Source organism: Artemia franciscana, unplaced genomic scaffold (genome assembly GCF_032884065.1).
Source record: "Artemia franciscana unplaced genomic scaffold, ASM3288406v1 Scaffold_253, whole genome shotgun sequence".
In the NCBI taxonomy this organism is placed as follows: Eukaryota; Metazoa; Arthropoda; class Branchiopoda; order Anostraca; family Artemiidae; genus Artemia; species Artemia franciscana.
Window position 1 is genome coordinate 1,235,529 of NW_027063379.1, and position 23,726 is coordinate 1,259,254.

General features: G+C 34.2%; 1 long non-coding RNA gene across 2 annotated transcripts; it reads right to left on the reverse strand.

Annotated features, from left to right (window-relative positions):
* Positions 1 to 21,167, reverse strand: LOC136042946 (uncharacterized). 2 transcript variants are annotated; one of them, XR_010621499.1, is made up of 3 exons: positions 20,953 to 21,167; positions 7,355 to 7,623; positions 1 to 180 (listed from the first exon to the last, which is right to left on the reverse strand). It is a non-coding gene; the product is annotated as an uncharacterized LOC136042946 (long non-coding RNA). The 2 variants fall into 2 exon arrangements; XR_010621500.1 differs by lacking the exon at positions 1 to 180 and adding an exon at positions 3,991 to 4,106.
* Between the last annotated feature and the right edge of the window lie 2,559 nt (positions 21,168 to 23,726).

Below are 23,726 nucleotides of genomic sequence, written 5' to 3' on the forward strand. Positions count from 1 at the left end.
AGTTCAAGCGGTAGGGTATTGTAAGCCTTAGCGCAGACGATGTCAGGCGAAAAATCCAGCCTCATTGTTGGCTTATGTCGATTATGGATCTGTGCAGATAGTCTTGTAAGTGGAAGATTCTGTTCGGCTACCAAACGGGAGAGATTCCTAAAAGGCGGTGGAATCAAGCCGGAAAGGAATCTTAAAGGAAAAAAACAGCATGTATTTCAAACATAGGTAGCGTTGACAGTAAAATAAGTGTCGGTCAAAATAAAAATAAGTGTCCGGTCAAAATAAAATAAGTATCAATTTTTATATTTTATAGTTGAGAATTTACTACAAATATTGTATTTCGTTTCAAAAATTTGGTATATTTGATTAGTTGCTTCCAAAAATATTTAATACGGACTTGGAAAAAATTTAATTGTCTATTTTGGCAAAAAATCAGTAAATACTAGTATAAAATTTTCAATTTCAATTTAAATGTACTTAACATCAAATATAGGATACAAGTTCACAATATTTAATAATGTATGCATTAATTAAGGGTGAGAAAAAGTGATTCAAAGCTAAATTATCTAAAGCAATTTTTATCGAGTTCTCTTATATAATACATACTTGTGTTATGGGTGATAAAAATGATGATAGGAACAAATCCAAATAAAACGACATAATTTTAAGTCCCAAATTTATATAGTTTTCACTCGAAATTACTTGCCCCTGGATGAACTAGTAGAAAACCAAATAAAAATTATAATTAAGATTTGTCAGAAAAAAAAAATAGTCGTCAAACCTCTAAGTTTGTAATAATTAACTCCCAACCCAGATTACAGACGTTTGGGGCTGTTTTAGAGCCTATCCCTATTTTGTCCCCCATTCGCTTCATTGCATCCAGATATTAAAAAAAAATTTCCCCCTTTCATCACAGAAAAATGAATAAATATCCCACAAGTTTCGCCTTTTTTTAGTTTTTTTATTGTCTGATGGTCCGGTCCATGTTCTTGCATTTTTGTTTGTTCCCCCCCCCCAACTCTTTTTTTGTATCCCTTTTAACTTTTATATATTGTATATTTCGTTTCCCTTTTTGTGTTTATTCGCTTATTTTTGTCCACCCCTCCCCCTCTTCTACCAGTTTATATCTTATTAACTTTTTTATTTACTTTATGCAGTTGAATTATTGACACTTATTTAGTGTGCCTTTTAATTTCTATGTATATTTTTATCTCATTTTTTCTTATTCACTTATTTCTCCCTCCCCTTTTTTTAATGTCCTTTATCATTTTTTTTTTTCATACTTGTATCTGTTTAAGTTTACTTGGATTAGCTTTTATCGTTTTAACTTTTTCATTGACTTTTTACAGCTAAATTATTTACTCACAATTGATTATTCATGATAATTTTTCTCTTTCGTTGTTGTTTTTGTAGTTTTGCCAGTGTTCGTGTAACCATGTGATTTTTCGATTTCAAAGACCTAATTTGGCCATTTGTGGGCTTGTGATAGCGATTTTTTTAAAATAAATACCGTATATTATCTAAACGTTTTCTAAAACGTGTGTATATATAGTCTTAGGATTTAGTTGGATATTACCCTCATTGTTCCCTGACAGTTTTAACTGATTATCCTTAGCTATTGCCGAGATGTTGACGATGTCCCCTTGTGAAAAATTGGAAGTAAATAGTTTATTTGGATTTAAATCAATACGTAGTCATAGTCTGCCACTTAATACCTTTAGATTTTCCTGAAATATTACAGGTACACCATTTACACAGAGTATGTCCATATACTGTCTTATGATTTTGCAAAACATACCCCTCTTCAGGCACTGAATATCAGCTTAATGCACTTAGGCATTTCTGATATTTTGCAGTTGCACCCTTAGACAACTTGGATATACCTCCGTCACTAGAAGAGACTTCAACAGCCTTCTCACCATTAATTGAAAGTGAATTGTGACTGTTGAACTAAACTGTGTATAACACAGTTAATGACAAGATACCCTTAGCCATTCCAGAGACGTTTCAAATCCACCTATTGTATAGAGCTGGGACAAAAAGTGTTTTTTCAAAATTGTTCAGCATCCTAATTACAGTACCCTGAACGTTTCAATTTAAAGCAGTGTATCAAGTATAAAAAGATGCATGGGTTAAAATATGGTTCTACTAAACCATATGAACAATTGTTCAATACCCATAGATATTCCTGAAATACTACAGATATATATATTTTTGACAATATTGATACATAGTACAACATCTGTTTCAAAACTTGATGAAAGTTTCAACAAGATACCTTTAGCTATTCCAGAGACATTGCAAATCCACCTGTTATACGGATCTACGACGCAAAGCCTCGTTTGACATTTTTCATTACCCTAATTATCGTACCCTGAATGTTTCAATATAATGCCATTAAAAATCCCCACAATATTACAAATATGCCCTCTTGAAAACTAGGAAGCACATAGTGTGTCTTTTGATTAAGTTCTATTTCTACCACAATATTCCCAGAAAGTACAAACTTATTTCCATTAGCCGCTCCTAAGATCTCACAAAAGCTAATTTAGAACACCTGGAGGTACACAATGCCTTATAATTTAGTTCACTATTTCTAGAACATTCCATGAAAGATTCAAATTGATATCTTCAGCCGCTTCTGATTTATTGCAGATCCATATTTTTGACAATAATGATCCATATCGTGTTTTCTGCTAGTTAAACATTCCCCAAATTATGCCCTGAAACTTTTTATTAGTACTAACAGGCTTCCCTAAGACATTGCTGATGCAATTTTTTGAGACCCTACATCCACTAAGTATTTTTTTATATAGTTCAGCATCTCCATTGACATTTTTGAAAGTGGCCTTGTAACTAAGGTTGCCCAGCCTATTTGAGAACCCCAAAAAAGATGGGCACTTTGAAAAAATTGGAGAGAAAAACGTTAACCAAACGAAAATCATTGTAAACGGTGGGTATGCACTACCCTTTTTATGTCCGTACCTATGCCCATTTTTTGCTTGAATTTCTATTTTGATTTTTCTTTACTCGTATAAGACGGGTATTGCTGTATTAAAAAACCCTCTGTTTAAAAAAACGTAGGGTAAAACACAACAAACTGAAGTTTAACATCGGTCAAATACCTTACTTCCCCAACAAAATGATTTGACTGAAGAGAATTGATCAATATATATACATAAACTACACTCTATGCAGGCTTCTATAGCCTTATCCTAAACTAGCTTCGGTTAAACTAAATTATTTGTGTTCTTTAAATTTAAAACATTTCAACTTCTTTTTACTAGGGATAAGATGAAAAGCAAAACTATCAAAAGTTGCACCTCTTCATGCGTTTTGTAATATTTACTTCTTTCTAATTTTATCCACTTACCAATTTTTCAGACAAAAATGCTTATAACAATATGTAATATTAAAGAGAAAAATATGGACATTGAAAACTATGGTATGCCCCAGCCTCCTGTTCCACTTGTAGATCATTTTAGCAAGGCTTTTCATCAATCTATTTTTTGTTAAAAATTTGCCCTGAAAAATGGAAAAGTCTTACATATACAAGAGCTACTCTCTATATAGGGTCCTATAATCTCCTCCTCCCTTACTTCTGAAGAAATAAGTTGTCTATTTACTACAGATTCAATATATTTTTAAGATTAATATTATTACAAGGAACTTTTGTGAAATGTAAAGTGAAAGGATTGAAAGATCCTGCCCCCTTAGTTCTGAGCGGGGGGCTGCTGCATTGTCAAAGGCTCAGATATGACTTGTGTTGCCCTTTAAAATAAGTATACAACATGCAATCTAACAGTCCGACTTCTTACATAGTATCGAACGTGTTACATTCTACCAGCTGGTTTGACTGTTCGAAATGACACTTGTTTCAGTCCATAGTCATATGGACATGTGTCGAGATATTTAGCTACTAGGGTAACGAAAAAAATAACAAAAAGTTAAAAGTAAATTATAAAAAAAACGAGTCTTATCCTGTGTTCTTACCATAATCATACATTTATAAAGGTAACACTCGAAGATATTTAACCCTGGCTCACTTTGTAAAAACCCAATCTTCTTCCAGGGGATCCCTATAGAACTTGGTGACTCGATGACATTGCACGTTCCTATAAATGTCCCCAAAATTGTTATTTTGAGAGATTAAAGGCTCGGAGGGAACAAGAATATGGCTGAAGTAAATGGAATGTGAAACCAGAAAAAGTTACACATTAAAGGGGTTCCAACCGAACCTCCTACACATTGTGCCCGCCCCATACAATACCAACACATGGGAGGCAACAACAATGGACAGACAAAAGGAAATACAGCATATCAACAGCAATTCTGGTAAATTAATACGAAAATTCATAATTGATATAGGGAAAGTTGACACACTACTGAATTCCTTTTGTCGTGTTTTTTTTTTTTTTCAAATATACCAATCCAGTTGGTTGTTAAAATATCCCATCCCCACCCAACCCAAATGGTCCCATATTTAGCCCAAATGATGCATAGAAACTGAAAGGAAAGACTAAACCGATAAAAAATCATTATTAAAAAAACTTGGGAATAAATGCTAAAATATTATCTGTGACAAGACAACATCCATTTTATTTTTGATATGTAATCTTTTTGTTAGCCTTTAGTCAAGAGGAGGGAGAATTGACTTTTAAAAAAAAACTATTAAAGAAAACCCAGCAAAAATCCACTTTGTTTTTGAAAAATTAATTTTTAAAATCTTACCAACAAAGAAGTTTTTCATAGAAAAGTAAAGAGCTATATTAAATAAAAAACGAGAAAAAATAATGTTAAATAACAATTTAAGCTTTAAACAAAAATGAATCATACAATTAACAAATTTCATTTCGATTCGTATGTTTTTATCTGTCATAATAGAAGAAAAAATGAAAATAATCACATTAAGCAGAATTACTGGGAAGTAATGAACAACATAGACTAATGGTTTAGTATATACTGACATCCGTTTTTCAAAGCTTAGGCAACTTTGGAATTATGAGCGTTATAAAACTTAAAACGTTCAAAATATATTTAGTTTTCGGTAAATTTTAAATTTTACAAATTTTCAGGCGAATTTCACAGGCTTTTACAATACGATTACAAGTCCTAAGGACACCACTTATAACCCTTTCCCCAAAGATCTGAGGGGCTGTGTCTACCCCAAAGGCATTGTTATATGACAAGTGGACTATTAAAAAAAGCTATCTAAAATTTTGATCAGATATTTAAATCATTCAAATTTGATCAAAATATTCGATGGCCCTCTGGATGAAAATAAGTTTGTCTGATATATTTGGGGGAAAGGGTGTTGGAGGGGGGGGGGCTAGTTGCCCACTGATCACTTTTGACTCTTAAAAAGAAAACTAGAACTTTCCATATCAAATCAGACTGTTTCTAATTTGATATGACCATTCCCTCTATAATAATCTTACATACTCCCAGGACAAAACTTAAAACTCTTTCCCTCGTGCTCTGAGGGGATCTGTTAATCCAAGGGTAATTGTCATAAAACACAAGGACTAGCTGGGGGAAGGATGCGTGGGAAACCTGTCAATTTTACCTCTAAAAAAGTGAAAATAGAACTTGAAATTCCCAATCAAATGAGCCTTATCCAAAATCTATATGACAACCCCATTGGCAATAACCTTATATGCCCCAGGACACCCTTTCCCAAACCTTAGGGGACTGTGGCAACCCCAGAGGCATTGTTATATAAGAAGTGGACTTCAATTAACAAAAGGCTGATCTCAAAATTTTAGCCAGATACACTTCGGGGGAAAGAGCGTTAGGTGGCTAGTTGCCTTCTAATCACTTTTCACTATTAAAATAAAACTAGAAATTTCAAAACAAATGAGCCATTATCAAAGTTGATATGACAACCCCATCGAAAATAACTTTAGATGCCCCTAGGTCACAACTTACAACTCTTACCCCCCAGCTCTTGGGAGCTATGTCAGCCCCAGAGGTTAAATTGAATTATATATTCACAATGTTTTGCATTTTTTTCAATTAAACTTGTATGAATCATAAGAAATTTCAAATTAAAATCATAAATGTGGCGCATAAAACGTAGGGTTTTGTTGACGTTACTATTCTGAAAAAAAAGACAAAAGAATTTCTTTTGAAATTTGAACTCAGATGCAACTTGTGTCAAATTACAGCTGTTTGTATAGGTAGGACTTTTGATAGGAAATAGATGCACATCTAGAAATAAAAGGCTTTTGGAAAAAAAAAATTTTTTACTTAAAAGCTGCATGACATTTGACAAAAACAAGGAATTATAATCTAGAAATCGAGGGTGATTTTAATCCTTGGGGAAATAAAGAAAGGTTAAAAGAAAAACAGATATTTCGACAAGGATCTCGGGCAACCGGCAGTAAAAACAAAGCAAACAAAAAAACATTCATTTTGAAAAACGGTCATGGTTCTAATAGGAGTGAGGTTCAAAGAGCCTTCACTTACGCACAGAGACACGGATGGATACTATTCTCCTTTTATTTGTGGGATTCAAAATTGATCGGATTCAGAAAATAGGCTGTAATAATAATAAAAATAAAAAAAAAAAAAAAAAAAAAAAAAAAAAAAAAAAAAAAAAAAAGAAATGAATGTAGGAAAAATCAAATTTTGACCCAGTGAGACTTGTGATTAATAAATCCAGATCACAACTAATTTACCAAAAGTACTACAAAACCTGGTTAATTGTCACATTTTAGTAAAAATGATAGTTTGAAATAATAGGACTCTTTGGGTGTTTTATACTTTCGCTTTTTAGATCTGTAATTACTTATACGGTTTGGCAGCGTAGTATCTATTTTGTCTGACATTTTGTTAACAACACTGCAATAAAAATTGTTCTTATGGTATTTCTAAATAATAGGAAATTTATTACCTATATGCAATTCAGGGTATATATTTGCACATTAAAAGGGAGGGGGTTGGAAAGTCATTTCTGCGGTTAGTATCACTTAGTGTATGCTCGTTTTATAAATAAAACTTCCTATCCTGACAGTGTTCTCCATTCTCCTAACAAACCCATTTATTGCTTTAATATCATATTTTTCTGTGTTTTTTTCCATTGTTTGGTCTGTCGTAGTACCGATTGTGCTGAGTAGCCTCGAATATATCAAGTTTAAAATGACTGACTGTGATGAATATTGGGAAAAAACACTATTTCAAATGTGTTAAAAACTTGAATAATAATTCAACATGGAGAGTAGCTCTTGTGTATGTAATACCTTTTATTCGATTAATTTTCACCTCTCAAAAGCCGCCTCCCCTCCACTCCCCTCCCCCTCAATGGCTAAACAACCATATTTCTTTTTTATTTAAAGCTAAGCTTTCCCAGATGTATTTATACCTGTCATATCGGTTTCAGCTTCAATTGCACCGTTAGGTAACAGCAAGAACACTGACTATATATTTTGCCAATCTCTATGTTTTCTTCAGGTAGTAACCAACACCAGGTAGGCTCTTCTGGCAACTTTTGACAGTTGCTCCAACTGGGAAAACGCAGATCTAGATCGCTTGTCAGCATGATCGCATGGAGAAGATATTTCCTTCTAGATGGTATGGTTGTGATTTGTCTAACGGACATTTTGGACAGATGAATTTGGGGTGAGTCATTTGCTGAAATTTAAAATTTATCAAATAAGAACAATATTATTGATTTTAGTACAAAAATTTTTCCTATGGACTGTTAACGTCCGTAAATAAATACTTCAACCTTTTAAATTAAAAAACAGGCTTCAGTTTTCAAAGTTGTAGCGCCTCACACTGGAATCAAGAAAAAATGTATTGTTTTTTAGTTTAATTTCAGTTTTATTTAAAATTATACTTAAATGTTCAATTTTGTTCAAAAAGTTGTTTGGAATTGTAATTTTCTTTTAAATATAATTAAATTGATGTGTTTTTTCTGTTGTTTTACTTTTTACCTCTTCTTCTTCTCTCTCTTTCATAACATAATTTAAACTATGAAATCCAAACATTCTTAAATTAAGTTAATATCCTTCATTTAATAGTCAAAAGTCAACTGACAAACGGATTTATTTATAGTCCTTTTTCTTTCTCACCTATAATGGATCTCCATCTTTAGGGAAATTTAAAAGAAATAGATTTTAGAACTAAAATCAACTTGGTGGCCTTGGAATAAAAGAGTTAAGGGCCATGGCTAATTGAAGAAAAACCCAAGATTGATAGTCTGAGTAAGAGGCAAAGCTGGCAAAAGGTTTTTTTTCTATATTGATCATCTGATTGATTACTGTTTTTTTTTAAGGAGATTGAAACTTTTTCCCATAACTTAACGAGTTAGTTTTGTTATTAATAAATAATCTTGAATCTATTTTATCCATCTACCCAATTATATTTTCACAATTTGTTCTGCATTTTTTTAGATTAAACTTGTATGAATGATAAGAAAATCCAAATTAATATTATAAAATTGACGCGTAAAATGTAGGGTTTTATTGACATTACTTTTTGACAAAAAAGAACAGATTTTTCACCATCCTGATTTAGATAGGCCTGAAAATAGCGTCAAATTATAGCTTTCTGCATAGGCTTTAATTTGAGAAGAAATGCATTCACTTCTAGAAATAAAAGGCTTTTGCAAAAAAAAAAATACAAAAAGATGCATGAGGTGATACAATAAACAAGAAATTATTATCTAGAAATCAACGGATATTTTCAACCATTGGGCAAAAAAAGAGAGAATAAAAAAAAATATTTTGACAAGGATCTCCACCAACTCATAGCAAGAGCTAAGAAAAAATAGCAACAGATAATAAAAAAATGAGCTTTTGAAGCAAGCTCTCTTTTGCAGAAAATTTTCTCTGTTAGATAATTCAACTGGAAAAAATTCACCCCTTCACCAAAAATTCCCCTTAGGAACCTCCTCTCTCAATGAAATATTCCCTCCGCAGATAAATACTAAAGGGGAATTTTTTACTCTTGATTCTTTTAGTTCTTTCATTTGGGCTATGTGGTTGGGGTTTTACTCCTCCTAATAGGCTGAGAAACAGAATATTTAATTAATTTGTTTGTTGATTTGAAATTAGAAATTTTGGCTAATCGTTCATGGGAGCTCTCGAAAAACTCCTCGATATAAAAGAATATACGTATATTAATGGTTTGGTTTCCTTTCTGATGAATAAACTAAATAAAGGATTACATTAGAATTCTAAAGGAATATAAGCAAAAGCAAGATCCAAATAATCTCGAACATCTTCTATTCTATCTCTTACATTATCCCTCTGTTTTCTTTCAATCCCTCGTTCCTCTTCCCATTTCATTTAACACCTCTATTAGTAAATTTATTTCTTAACCATTCACTTGGGCCCACCCATCTCTTTGTTCTCCACAATATTCTCATATTCCCTTTGACAGATGTCAGTGCAGTTTTATCTCTTCTTTTAAGGTTGTCAAAGTATTTTCCCATTTGTTTTTATATTTATAGCAATCAACTATATTATTCAGTCTAAAAATCACTCGTTATTTCCAAAAAAAGTTAGCACTTTAAATTATAATTATGTCTATCATAACTTCACATATCTCAAACTGTTGGGAGTATAGGAAGATTTTGCATCTACTAATCCACAAAGCCAGGCACTTACGCCCAAAATTTCAGAGACACGGATAGATACTATTCTCCTTTTATTTGTGGGAATCAGAATGATCCCATTAAGAAAAAAGGTTCAGTATAAAAAAAAAAAAAAAAAAAAAAAAAAAAAAAAAGAAGAAATTAATGTAGAAAAAAACAAATTTCGACTCATTGAAATTTAAGTTTAAAATATTCAGATCAAAACTATTGTACCAGAAAACATTTACTAAGCCTGGTTATTTGTCCCATTTAAGTAAAAATTATATTTGAAATAATGATACGCTCAGAGGTGTCTTATGCTTTCGCTTAACGAGATCTGTTATTACTTAGAGGGTTTGATTGCATCATATCTATTTTTTCACAAATTTTTTTATGAATACAACAACACAAATTGTTCTAACGGTTTTTTCAAAATAATAGAAAATCTATTGCATTCAGAGTATATACTTGTACATTAAGGATGAGGGGGTTGTAAGTCATTTCTGTTGCTAATGAATTCCTTAGTTTATGCTCATTTTCAAGATAATAGTCTTACCCTTACAGTGTACTCCCTTCTCCTGATAAACCCATTTATTGCCTTAATAATATATTTTTCTCTTATTTTTTCCCATTTTTTTGGTCCATTGTAGTACCAATTGTGCTAAGTAGCCTCAAATATATCCAGTTTAACATGAGTAACTGTGTTGAATATTGAAAAAAAAACAGAGTATATATTTGAAAAGTTAGATCTAGAGCAAAATCTTAGGGGAAGGGGGGTAATGTGACAAAGGCGCTAATAATTGACAAGTTTATTTTTTTTTTAAGTTTAAAGAACAGAAAAAAAACAAAGAATGCGGGAGTATCCTCCATAAGAGAGGATACTCCCATATATGGGAACCTTCAGTGTCTCAGAGAAAAACTAATTAGAATTTGCAATACCCCTATTAAGAATCAAAGCCTATATGAAGGCAGCAAACACACTTTTTCCATGCTTTTTGCTACTCTTTTCTCTGTACTTCGATTTTCTTATACCTCAAATTCCCAGTTTTCCAGGGGTTCATACCCCCCCCCCTTGTGGGTTCCCATTGAAAATACACAATTTGGACTTTATATTTTTCACACCAGGGAAGAAGGGTGGGGTAAATTTTTGCGGAACTGGTTTCAAAACGTGGTAGCTACAATTATTCTGCATATTATGAAGTAGTCAAAGAATTGTTTACATATTTTCTTCTCAATAATAGATAATCTAGATCTTTACCATGGAAACATCTCCAAATTTACTCCAATTGTGCTCTAATACCTAGATAACATCTAAAGTAGTAATATAGGCCACCCATAATAGCAAGACCTTCAATTTTAAGTAGCCTAGTCTAGGGCTGTTGGCTTATCAAGACGTCCGTGAGAATGGTGGGGCGGGGTGGGGGGGGGTTGAAAATCTGTCAAAGTAGGATATACAGTGGAACATATTAAGAAGATTAACCTCTTCATCTCCCAAAAATTCTGTAGCACAATTATTGGTGGACTAATTGAAGAAGAATACTATTCAACACAAAATTTGTAAGAACAGTATGTCCAAATTTTGTCCAATATTTAAATTGCAATCCAATATTTTGATGCTTGAGCAGAAAACTGAAAACAAATACCAACATAGCTCTTGGTTTTGTTTTTGAAGGGTGGCAATGCTTAGTAACAAATATTATTTTAGAGGTTTTGAAATCAGTATCGTCAAGTAAATATAGAAATGAAAAAAAAAAACTAAGTAATTACAAAAAAGTATATAAAAGCAGCCTACTTATTGAAAATAAGATAAGCATTCCTAGCATTCAGTTTTATGGAGCAATGCTGAAGCGTTGGACAGAGATTATTAAAGCCCACATATATTTTTTTACTTGGTTATCAAACACCAATACATTTAATGTTTTAAGAAAACGTAGTTATAGAAAGTAAAGCATTTTCAAAATAGGTTGTTTGAATTATAGCATTAAAACTAAGACTAAGAAATTCTTCATTGAATTTTAGTGCCTTAATTTTTTTTTTCAATTTTGGGTATTAATCACTAATATATTAGATGGTTTTATACCACATATCTATTACAAATTATAGCTTTCTTAGAGTGTAGAGCTAGACCAATACAGTTACTTTTGGTTAAAAAATCAAGGAAATTATAATAAGACACAAAAAACATATTCGTTCAGGGCTAAAATACAAAATAAAACATTTCTTGTTACATCAACTTCAGATATTGGCTCATTAGTACGCATACTTGCTAAATTTGATTGCAGGTTTGGATAAAGAATGCCATCTTTTTCAATTGTTTTCGTTATTTTTTCTATAATTATTCAAAGTATCTGATATACCAATAATTTGAGGATTTGACTCCAAACTCCAAACAGATACATATTTGGAATCACCATAAGATGCTTAATATGTGAATTAATGTTATCAATATTTGGGTTCTTATTATTCTGTTATTGATGGCATTGCTGTTTACTTACAATTCAGCATTATGAAGACTGATTTTTTATTTCTACTCCAACCAAATCATATAGAAAAAAACATTTGTGGAAATTTTTTAAAGGGATCACTCAAAGACAAATTAGAATTTTTATTACCCCTATTTAGGATCAAAGCCTATAGGAAGGCAGCAGAACATGAGCAAACACCCTTTTTTCCCTGTTTTTTTTTTGCTACTCTTTTCGTTTTACAGGCTTTATAATTTCACATAAGGGAAGAAGGGAGGGGTAAATTTTTGTGGAGCTGGTTTCAAAACGTGGTAGCTACAATTATTCTGCATATTATGAAGTAGCCTAAGAATTGTTTTATTTACATGTTTTCTTCTCAATAACAGAAAGTCTAGACCTTTACCATAGAAACATCTCCAAATTTACCCCAATTGTGCTCTAATACTTAGAGAACATCTAAAGTAGAAACCTAGACCATTCAAACTAATAAGACCTTCAAATTTAAGCAGACCAGGCTAGGGCTGTTGGCATCAGTGAGAATAGTGGGGGGGGGGGGGGTTAAAATCAGTCTAAGTAGGACATTGAGTGGAATGTCAAGAAGACTAAGCCTAAAACAACTAGGAATCCTGGAATAGCAAAAACATTTTGTCCTAACTCAACCTTATTCTTGGACATAGATGATAGGAAATAGGGCTAGAGAAATATCCTATAGAAATTAAAGATACATCATCCAAAGCTAAAATACAAGCCTATTGAAAAACTAGAAGGCTACATGAAAAATCTACATTGGTCTAGCACAAATGGCTGAAACCTCCTTTTAAAAAGTTGTCCTGACAAGTTATTAAATGATAAAATTCTAGACAAGCTATTTTTTGCTATTTCGGAAAGGGATTAGGTCAGTAAAATCTAACTTTAAGCATTGAACCCAGGGCAAAAAAATACTCTGGGAAGGTATTGCCAAGCTATTATGTTAATCATCTTTTTACTTACTAGTTTTGTAAATTGGTGTGCTTAACAGGTCTATTACCTATTGAAATTTTGACACAACATTAAACCCTATTTTTCAGTTTTTAGTTTCTTTTTCTCAGGTTTTAGCTTTGAAAATAGAATTATGGCAATTGCCTAGATAGCTACTTCCACATAAGGAAACATGTTAAGAAAACAATTCTTACATCTTAATATGCAGAATGATAATAGGCAGCACATTTTGCAGGCAGCTAACCTTTATATTCACTTCTTTAAGTTTTCTATACTTTTCCTATCAAATTTCTGAAAAAAAAGCATGGAATCCACAAGCATTTTTATTAGTTTTAGAGAATGTGTTGAAACAATTGCCATTTCAAAGTTTGCTTATAAACACAGCTTTAGAAATCAGAAGTGATGTCAAAACAGAATAAAACCCCATCAACCTTATCGAAGTTGCTAAAGTCATTGCAGTGGTGCCAACACACAATTAAGAATAAATGTTAAACAAATGTGGATAAAAATTTATTTTTTTATACTAGGGTGACATTTAACTCTGCCTGTTGGACGCACAAATCGTGCCTCTCAGCAGCAAGGCCCATGCCTGGACAAATGAGGAGGGTTGGGCAAAGGACTTGCAATCCGTTCTCGGGAACCAGAGGAGTAATCCCCTGGGGAAACATTTTCTTGCAACAGAAACATTAAGGAAGAGCCTCGGATCAGAACCCCTATCTACAACGACAAACGCATGCCCCGGACACGATTTTTAAAAGCCAACAACAACCTAAAATTTGGATTTTTGAATGTCTGCACAATGTCCCAACTATCAAAGACCAAACAAGTACGCCAGGAGATGTGTAGATACCATCTAGACATCCTGGCACTGTCCAAAGTAAGATGGACTGGCTCCAGAGAGAAACAAATTGACAATCATTCTACAATCCTCTACAGTGGCACCAAAAGCAGGCATGAACAAGGAGTTGCACTCATCATGACAAGGGAAACCTCAAGATCTCTCTTGAAATAGACTGCCATATCGCCAAAATTCTCGTAGAACGTTTCACTGGGTGACAAGCAAAACTTTCTGTAGTAGTCTACTATGCCCCCACGAACGTCGCAGAAGTTGGGACCAAAGAAGAATTCTACCACACTCTACAGGCAGTGGTCAAAAACATTCCAAAACATGACATCATGTGTGTTCTTGGCGACTTAAATGACATCGTTGGTAACAACGAGTCCTACTGCCCACAGGCACTCAGTAGGCATGGCATGTGCATGCATAACAAGAATGGAACAATGCTGATTGACTTTGCTATGGCCAATAATCTGGTGGTAGGAGGCAGCCTCTTTCCTCAAAGAGACGTCCACAAGTGGTCATGTACCTCCCCTGGTGGCGCAGTTAGAATCCAGATTGGTCAGCCAGAAGTTCCTCTCCAGTATACAAAATGTGAGAGCATATAGAGGCGTGGACACTGGATCAGACCAAAACCTGCTAGTAACCAAATTCTCCCTAAAGTTGAAGAGGAATGAGAAAAAGGCACCCTTATTCAGAACCCCAATTTGATTCTGACAAGCTACTAGACAAAACGACCAGGCACAAGTTTGTTACCAAACTTTGTAACAAGTTCAAAGCACTCTACATCAGTAACCAAGATGACCAGGAGATGATATGGGACCAGATAAAGATCCTCTACATTGAGTCAGCAGGCAAGACCCTTGTGCACCACAAGAAACCAAAGGACCAGTGGCTATCAGACCGCACTTGGCAGCTCATAGAGGAGAGAAAAGTCGCAAAACTTTAGATCCTTGCCTGCCATGACGTGAATCAGATCTACAAGACCAAGAATTACAGACGGACTAACAAAGCTGTCAAAAAGAACGCGCGCCGAGACAAATGCCATTTCTATGAAGCAAAGGCCACAGAAGCTGAAGAGGCTGCCTAGAACAGAGACAGCAGGTCACTGTGCAATATAAGAAACGAGATCATTGGGAAGAAGAGAGCCAGCAATGGTCCAGTGAAGAACAAAAACGGCATTCTGGTTACCAGTCCTGAAGAGAAGAAGGAGGTGTGGGCCAAAACCTTTGACAAAATAATGAACAGACCCTCCCCCCCCCCCCGGACGAACCAATCTCCATCCCTGAAGATTCTCAGATCTTGCTAGACATCAACACCGAGCCCCCGACTGAAGACGAAATTCTGAAGGCAGTCAAATGCTGAAAAACAGCAGATTACCAGAAGATCACATCACAGCAGAAATGCTGAAATGCTCCATGCACACCTGTGTCACCTATTGAAAAAACTTCTTTGTAACCATCTGTACAACAACAAAATTACCTTCAGAATGGCGTCACAGTACACTTGTGAAGCTCTTCAAGAAGGGCGATGCCATGCTCTGTAACAACTGGCTAGGTACCACCCTGCTCTTGATTCCTGGCAAATTGTTGTCCCACATTATCCTGTCCCAAATACAACATCACCTACAGGAATACCTGCTTGAAGAACAGCATGACTTCCACCCAAACTGCTCTTGCATGAACCTAATATTCACACTGCAAATGCTCATAAAGGAGAGCTGCAAATGGCGCAATAAACTCTACATGATCTTCATAGACTTCAAAAAGGCATTTGACTCATTAGACCGACAGTCACTCTGGAAGCTCCTTTGCCACTATGGTATCCCTGATATCATAGTAAATCTCATCATGGTGATGTATGAAGATACAACCTGTTGTGCAAGGACAGGAGAGGGAAATTCACGCAAATTTCCCATCCTCTCCGGGGTGAAACAGGGGTGACTCCCTTCTATCACTAACAGCAGAAGATCCCTTCTACTGTTTGCAATCGTCATAAATTTTGTACTGAGGAGCATTGACTCAACTGAGCTGCATCTAAATGATTGCCTGCTGAGCGACCTAGAAGTTGCTGACAATATTGCCATCCTCAAAACCTGCAAATCATGGCTTCAAGCACTGCTCTTGATCATCCAACAAAAAGCAGAAGGTTTTGGCCTCAATATCAACCCCAGTAAAACCAAAGGCATGGCAACTAGCAGTTCACCAATGAACATCAAATGCGGCAATAATGATGTGGAACTAGTGGTCCATTTCAAATATCTAGGCAGCACCATTGAGAATACAGAATCCACAACCAAAGAAGTCATTGCCCAAATTGGGCAGGCTAGCAGCATCTTCAACAGACTCCAAAAATTTTGGAGATCAAGTACTTTCTCTGTCCAGCTTAAGCCCTGCCTGTTCAACAGCAACGTCCTGCTCGTCCTCCTCTATGCGACTGAAACATGGTATCTCAATCAAGAACAAGAGAGGAGAATTCAGTCATTTGAAAATATGTGCCTATGTACATTTTTTGGCATCCATTGAACCAAGAAGGTAACAAACGAGCACAATAGAAACGTCAAAGGTCAACCATCCCTTAGCAAGACCATACAAAGGCGCAGATGGAGCTACCTTGGACATGTGCTGCACATGGATGATTCCAGAATTCCCAAGTCTACTTTTTTCTGGTACCCACCCAATGGCACCCACCACAGAGGAAGACCCAAAAATACACTCTGTTGTACCTAAAACAATAACCTGCAGGACCGTCATGCCTCAATACAGCTGGAGTGGGAAGACATTGCAGCTGCAAGTTTCAGAGACAACTGGAGCCTCTTCTTGAACGCCCTGGGCGCCTCTGGAGGCACAGGAGGATCTAAGGGTCTAAGGTAAGGGTGACATAGCAGTTTCTCAGTCAGATGAAATAATGTAAATACAGATGATTAATTTTTGATCAAATATAACGAATATGGATGATAAAAATAAATTTGGTAAAACGGAATTAATTTAAAGATGATTGGTAATAATGAAATATTAAGATAGAATTTAATTTGACCCTTGGCTGGTGGTCAGTGAACTTTCAACTGACTGATGAATGTGAGATTTGTACAGCTCAGCCACCTGACGCAATAAATGGTGTAATCTTGCACCTTAATTTGGGAAAACAGTCTTCCAATACAACTTGGCTAGATAGCCTGCCATGTGCTCTCCTGATTTACCACTCTTGGGGATTGTTTCATGCACTGAATGTCTTAAGACTTTCAAAGTTTTTTGTGTGACCATTCTGGAACAGGAATAATAAAAAAAAATTCTCAGCCCCCTCAATGTGCCAAACACCCACTGCCCTTCAATAAAATGTCCTCTGTTATTATTTATTTTTCCAATTTCTACAATTATCCCTGAACAACCAAATTTTTCACTGTAGCTACAAAGCTTAATCACAATTTTAATTTATCCTCTACCCATATTGCAAGGAATCCACATCATCTCTGTTATCTAAATTTAAAGAAAAATTTTTGGGTTTTGACACAAAGTCTGACACAACAATATTGTTGGTAATTGTATCTTTTTTTGACAACTAAAACTTCTATGCTCAGTTCTTTTCTGACAGTAGAACAAATGTACTGCTTCATCAAAATAACATTTATTCTTGCAATCTGGGCAAAAAAAATTATTGGGCAGAACATTTTGGTAAATCAAAAGTTGCTGAATGTAATCTTAAGTTGGATATAAACTATAAAAGACATAACTTTATCGTTGAACATACTGCATAAGTTTTTCACCAACAGCATGATTCACTATATTGACTGGTTAATACAACTTTAATTTCACATTGTTTTTCTCAAGACATACTGAAAATATAATCTTGATGGTGTTAGTGTTGATGCCACTGCAGTTTCTAAGTAGTGGCAGCTTTAAATAAACTTTGTAGATCCAATTTGTTTCAGCACAAGTTGAAAAACAGAATACATACTCATCAAATCCATACTTTTTTCCAAAAATTTGGTAGAAAGAGTGTAAAACATTGTAAAAAGTAAAGAAAAAGGTTAGCAGCATGCAAAATGAGTTAACTATGATTATTACAAATATTATGAAGTGAGAATTGTTTTCTTAAAATCTGTCCTTATGTGAAAGATTTAATTTTATTTAAGATTTAATTATTTAAGCTATTACTGGATTCCCTGTTATTTTATTATATTTACTGCTGATTCTAATACTATTTCAATGGTTTTTTCTGTAAATTTTGGAATTCTGTTTGCAAAATTTTAAACCTCGTAAATTGGGATTGATCTAAAGTCAGAAGCTGTAACTAGTTTCTTGTTCTTTATTTACTACTGCTACTACTAATAACTCACTGCTGCACCAAGCTGCCTGGAGCCAACACAGGTATGCTGGCTCCTCCTCCAACCCAATCTATTAAAAGCCTCCCACTTTACACCCTCCCAGGAAGTTTCCATTTCATTTAAATCTTTATTTATGACACCCTCCCACCCCTGATAAGGGCAACCTGCTTTCTGTTTAGCCCTAGAAGGTTAACTGAGAAGGACAATCTTTGGCAATTTGTCATCCTTCATAGACAGAACCTGGCCTAGCCAACTAAACCTTTGTTTAATTATAGCCCTAAAAACAGCATTGAACTACATTTTTTGTACAGTCTACTGTTTGAAATAGGGTCAGTTAACAGGGTATCCAGAGCAATCCATAGGCAATTTCTCTGTAAAACATTTAGTAAATTTTTGTCTGCTTTTCAGAGCATCCATGCTTCTTTATTGAAGTGCTCTCTTGAGGCAGAAGGAGTGGAGGTAGGCACTTCAAAATACTTTCCTGAGACATATTTTAGCCAGTAGATAAATCCATGAAAGTTCCATTTTCTTAACATCAATAGGATAACAAAAAGTAGCTTGTCTACAATTTTCCCTCATAATTTACCCCTTAAACACCAGAAAACAAATTTGTTACCTTCAATCAGCTATTTATCCTACCTACCCAATTATTCTGGGAATATCTTGGTAAGATTCTAGTTTAGCTACTTTTTGTTATCATGCAAAGGGATTGTTGTGAAAATAAAACTTCCAGGGATAGTTCTACAGACTGAAGTCTGTAAAGATGGCAGTGACCTTTGATGACCTTTAAAATGTTAGTGCTATGAAAGTGTAATCTTGCAAAACATATCATCTGCTTAAATGAAAGGTATTTGTCTGTTATAGAGCCAAACTCAAATTCTTCATCAAAGTACACCCTATGTGGAATTGTTTTTTTTTTTTTTTTACCATGTATAAAATTCTTTTAGTTTGCAATCTACATTAGAATAGTGTCTGACCACAGATGTCAAATGAAAATTTGGTCTTTGCTGAAGGCTGAAGAAGAGGCAATTAGATTTTTCCAGGTTAAGAGACTGGTGCCCAAAACAAAACAGCTTGTCAATAGACACAAAATTATTTTATACCTTTTGATAAAAGGCCTTGCTGGAGGTGTATGAGAAAGGCATGTCAGAAACAAGCTCATTTGCATGTCAATATATAGTTTGATTATGGCAGAATGCCATTTGTTTCATTTATCTGTAGTTTTACAAATGATCATCTATGGCTTGTTATGAATAAGAGCTAGACATTTCTATAAGGTTGTTGATAAAGTATTGTGTTTTCATCATATTTTTTATATTTCAATAGGATTCAGCATTAGAGAAACAGGCTCTACTTAGATAAAGATATTTGGGGTTGGCACTATAACAGACAAGTAACAAATGAAATACTGGGACTGTTTTCAGCTTCACATCTTTGCACAATTCTAATTGATGAGGTTTAAAAGATCTGTAAATAGGTTACATTTCTTTAATTTAGGAAAAACCAAAGATATGGCTTAAAATTCTACTCAAATTACAGGAATTGTATTTTCAGAACTAAACATACAATAAGAAGCTGATAACTAAAATTAAGGTAACTTGTTGTATTGTCAAAATTTCAACAGTTCAAAATTTGTATCAAGTAGGCAAATTTTTTAGACTTAAAAATCAGAGGAGAGTTAACATGGAAACTTGGTATTAGCTTCTCAGATTATGTTTTTAGCCCTAGATTTATTGCTGAGTTTAATTTTCCTAATCTAATACCTTTCCAAAATAGCAAAAGGTAGCTAAATCAGAATATTACAAATCACTCTGCTTGGTTAATTACTTCATAGATATTACAGACCTTGAACTATTTATAACTAAGGCTACCTTTACTCTTGAGCATTAATTAACTTCCGAGAATCTTATAAATTTGTGTTCGCTAAATAATTGAGAGGGTAGGCGCTAATGGGAAGAATTTAGTATGGACCTTTGTTAAATTCTACTTATGCTACTATTGACTACTATTGGAAAGGGGTTAGGTTAAGAAAGTGAAACTTCATGGATGGGTTTATGGGCTAAAGTATGGGAACTTCCTTGTTAGCTAGAACACACTTAAGAATTGAAGTTAGGTTAGTTATAATGAATATACCTAAGTATGATAAAAATATAATAGTTTAGAAACAAATTTTGGCAATATATTTGCACATTAGGGGGGGGGGGGGGGTAAAGCATAGCATATACCAAATACATGACCTAAATAAACCAATTATAACCTAACCAAAATAGCAACTAAATATTTAAATAAAATGTATTCTCTAAACAAGCCAAAACTAAACATCAGGTAGGCCTATCAAGAAGTTGATAGGCCTATACAAGTTTCTTTTCTGATGTTTGCAATACAATTTCACATGTGTAAGAAGCATCAAAGTATGTCATAGGAAGGTATTTTACCTACCAGGTATACTTTTCCTACCAGAATGTAGCCTAGTATTTTAAGCCATAGGCCTATAAGCCATATAGGCTATATTAAACATATGTTTAAAATTATATAAATTGGGATTGATCAAAGTTGTGAAGTTATGAAGGTGTGGAGGTAGGTACTTCAAAAATACCTTCCCAAGACATACCTTAGACCATAGACCCATCCCTGAAAGTTTCATTTTCCTAACCTAACCCCTTTCCAAGTTAGCCAACGATTTTTACTTTTGATGTGAGAGAAAAAGGCTAGATAAGAAGCACCAGGCACAAAAAGAGGCTAGGCCTAGTGTTCTAGATAAGGCAAAGGGCTTTCATACTCTCTTTGGTAAATAGGCAGAATATTTTCACTGGAGACTAGCAGCATTTGTACACTTATTTATGTAGCCCTACTTTGCTTGAAAAAGAGATAACCTAGTTCTAGTTATCAAAATAACGCAATATCAAATTCCAAACCATGATCCTGCCTCGTGTTTCTTGAAATTCTGCTTCTCTTCTTGCATTTATTTTATTCTCCTTCTTCGGCTTCTTGTCCTATCTTGCCTACAATAAAATGACAGATGGGACTACATAACGAATCTAAACATAACCTACTTCATTTTAATTAAGAATCAATGGACTCGGTCTCGGCCTTCGTTCTCGATCTAATTTATGCATACCTCACTCACCAAAAATTTAATTAGAACTTAGCACAAATTGAAAAAATAGTATTAAAATAATCTGCAATTTTAATTGTTCTATAAAACAGATTACCTATTCATAGTCAATTTTCTCTGGAAATTCCTGTAGTTGAAAAAAAAATCATTTTTGAGAAAAAAGTCACACACAATGCCTAAAAATCTCTCAAAAAGAAATATTTTCTTTTCCGAAACGTTGCATCCACAGAGAGTGCAGCGGAAAGACTCTTTTAAAAATACAACATTACTGAACATTTTAAACGTTCAGGCTTGACTACGAAACATCGGCTTGAAACTCCCAACATCACGACGACAATTAAAATGAGTTTTGGAAAATGGAACAGAGTTGCATTTGATAAAACAGAAAATCTGACCAGGAGGTTTCCCTATAAATGGGGTTATTTTGAGTGACCCTATCATTGAACTGAAGTATCTATAGCACTAAATCAACGAATCAGCTTTTATGGCAATTCGAAACATGTATGTTTTAAATTTAAAGATGAAAATTTTAAGGTATTACTAAATAAGAAAGATTGCATAGAAATTTTAGCTAAATTTATAGCCATAGATAATAAACTTTTTATTTATAAATATTTTGTTTATATACAACTATTCGGTTTATATGTAGCTACTTTTCACTATCTTGAAAGATAATTAGGAAAATGAACTTTCAGGAATGGATTACAGACTTAGGAATGTACGGGGAGATTCCCTAACTCCGCTCCTCCCCTCTATACAATGCAGATTATTCCATATTATTGCTTATTTTTTGCTTAAATTTGATTCATTAATCTTGTCAGAAGCATAAATATGTCCTTACCTAAAGAAATTTCACCCTTTATAGTTTCCCTTCTTTATAGTACAAATAATTAATTATCTCTGTAATATGTCAACATTTTTACCACCGTGTGACGTACTCTCAGGTATATTAAAAATCCGGTCTGTAGTCTACCGTAAATTTAATCTATTTTGGGAACTAGAGAACTGCGTAACAAAGTGTACAAAATTTTAACAGTTGGTGGTAATTTTTAAATGAAACTGAGTTTGGGATACTGATTCAAAATCTAAAAAGATCAATAACCAAACAAACATCGAGGAACCAACACTCAGACCTCATAAATCTGAAGAAAATAATTTTAATTAAATTTAATTCTTTTTCATAAAAAATTATCTAACTGTTTCTCGAAAGAGCCTAAGGTACAGAACTGTCAAATCCCAACAGGACTGGAGTTCCAGACCCGCCCGACGGCAATCCTCAGACCCAAGTATGAGCAAACTGCAGGGGTGAATGGCACCAGCATATCATTTTGGTTCCTAGTAAGATAAATTATTTCATAGATTAATATTTTTGGACTTGTCCCATTCTGTTTACACAGTCAAATTCGTTGGATAATGCGAAAGTGGCTCCAAACCCCTCTCAAGGATTCTATTTGAAAATTTTGCAACCCCCCCCCCCCTCATACAATATTGTCTCCAAGGAAAATACCCCAGCCCAAAAATGTATGCATGCTGCCGAATATCAAAACTATATATAAACAATGGGTATATTTCATAACTTAAAAATAATTATCTCCAGGGGCTCTGGAAAGTCTTGTTATCTTCAAAAGCATATTTATTGGACCATTCAGCTATGAACAAAGTGGCCATCTCAAAACTTTCATCAGAAACTTTTTGGAGAAAAAGAGCCTGGGAAGGGCTAGCTGTCCTTCAATATTTTGGTCGCTTAAAAGGGGCGGTAAAACTTTCAGTATCCGTTTGAATGATCCCTCTCCCAATGCGATAGGACTTTTGGTCCAATAAGATGAACTTTCGGGGGAAAAAATTCTTTATTGTAGGCAAGGGCATTAAACCTCTACAATAGAGTTCTCTGATACACTAAATCTAATGGTGTGAGTTTCGTCAATATTCTTTCACTTTCAGGGGGTCCTTCCCCCTTTTTTAAAGGAAATTTTGTCTGGCTCGTGGCTTTAAATGGGCAATCCTTTTTATTTGTTGTGACTAACTTTAATTTATTTATAAGCTTTTTACCGACGAAGGCATTTTATTGTAGATGGGCAAAAAATCAACCAGATTTAGAGCCAGATCTCAGTAAAACACATTGCAATGAAAAGGTCAACTTACATTAGTATAAGTTTGGGCTACATGGGGACACTGCTGACCACCGTCCCGTCCTCCCCTTTCCCCAACCATCTAATCTCCCAGCAGCTTTCCATCCAAGAAAAATTTTTTTTAGATGTTCCAATATTTTTGGGACATATTAAATTGCGGATGAATAAAATAAAAGCAAAATATTTCGACATTATTGAAGTTGGATGTTTGAATATGTATTAAGCAGTTCCTAGCTAAAAATATTAAGGGATTTAAAAAAAACTATTTACAAACGAAGAGAGATTATTCTATAGTTTAATGTGTGGATC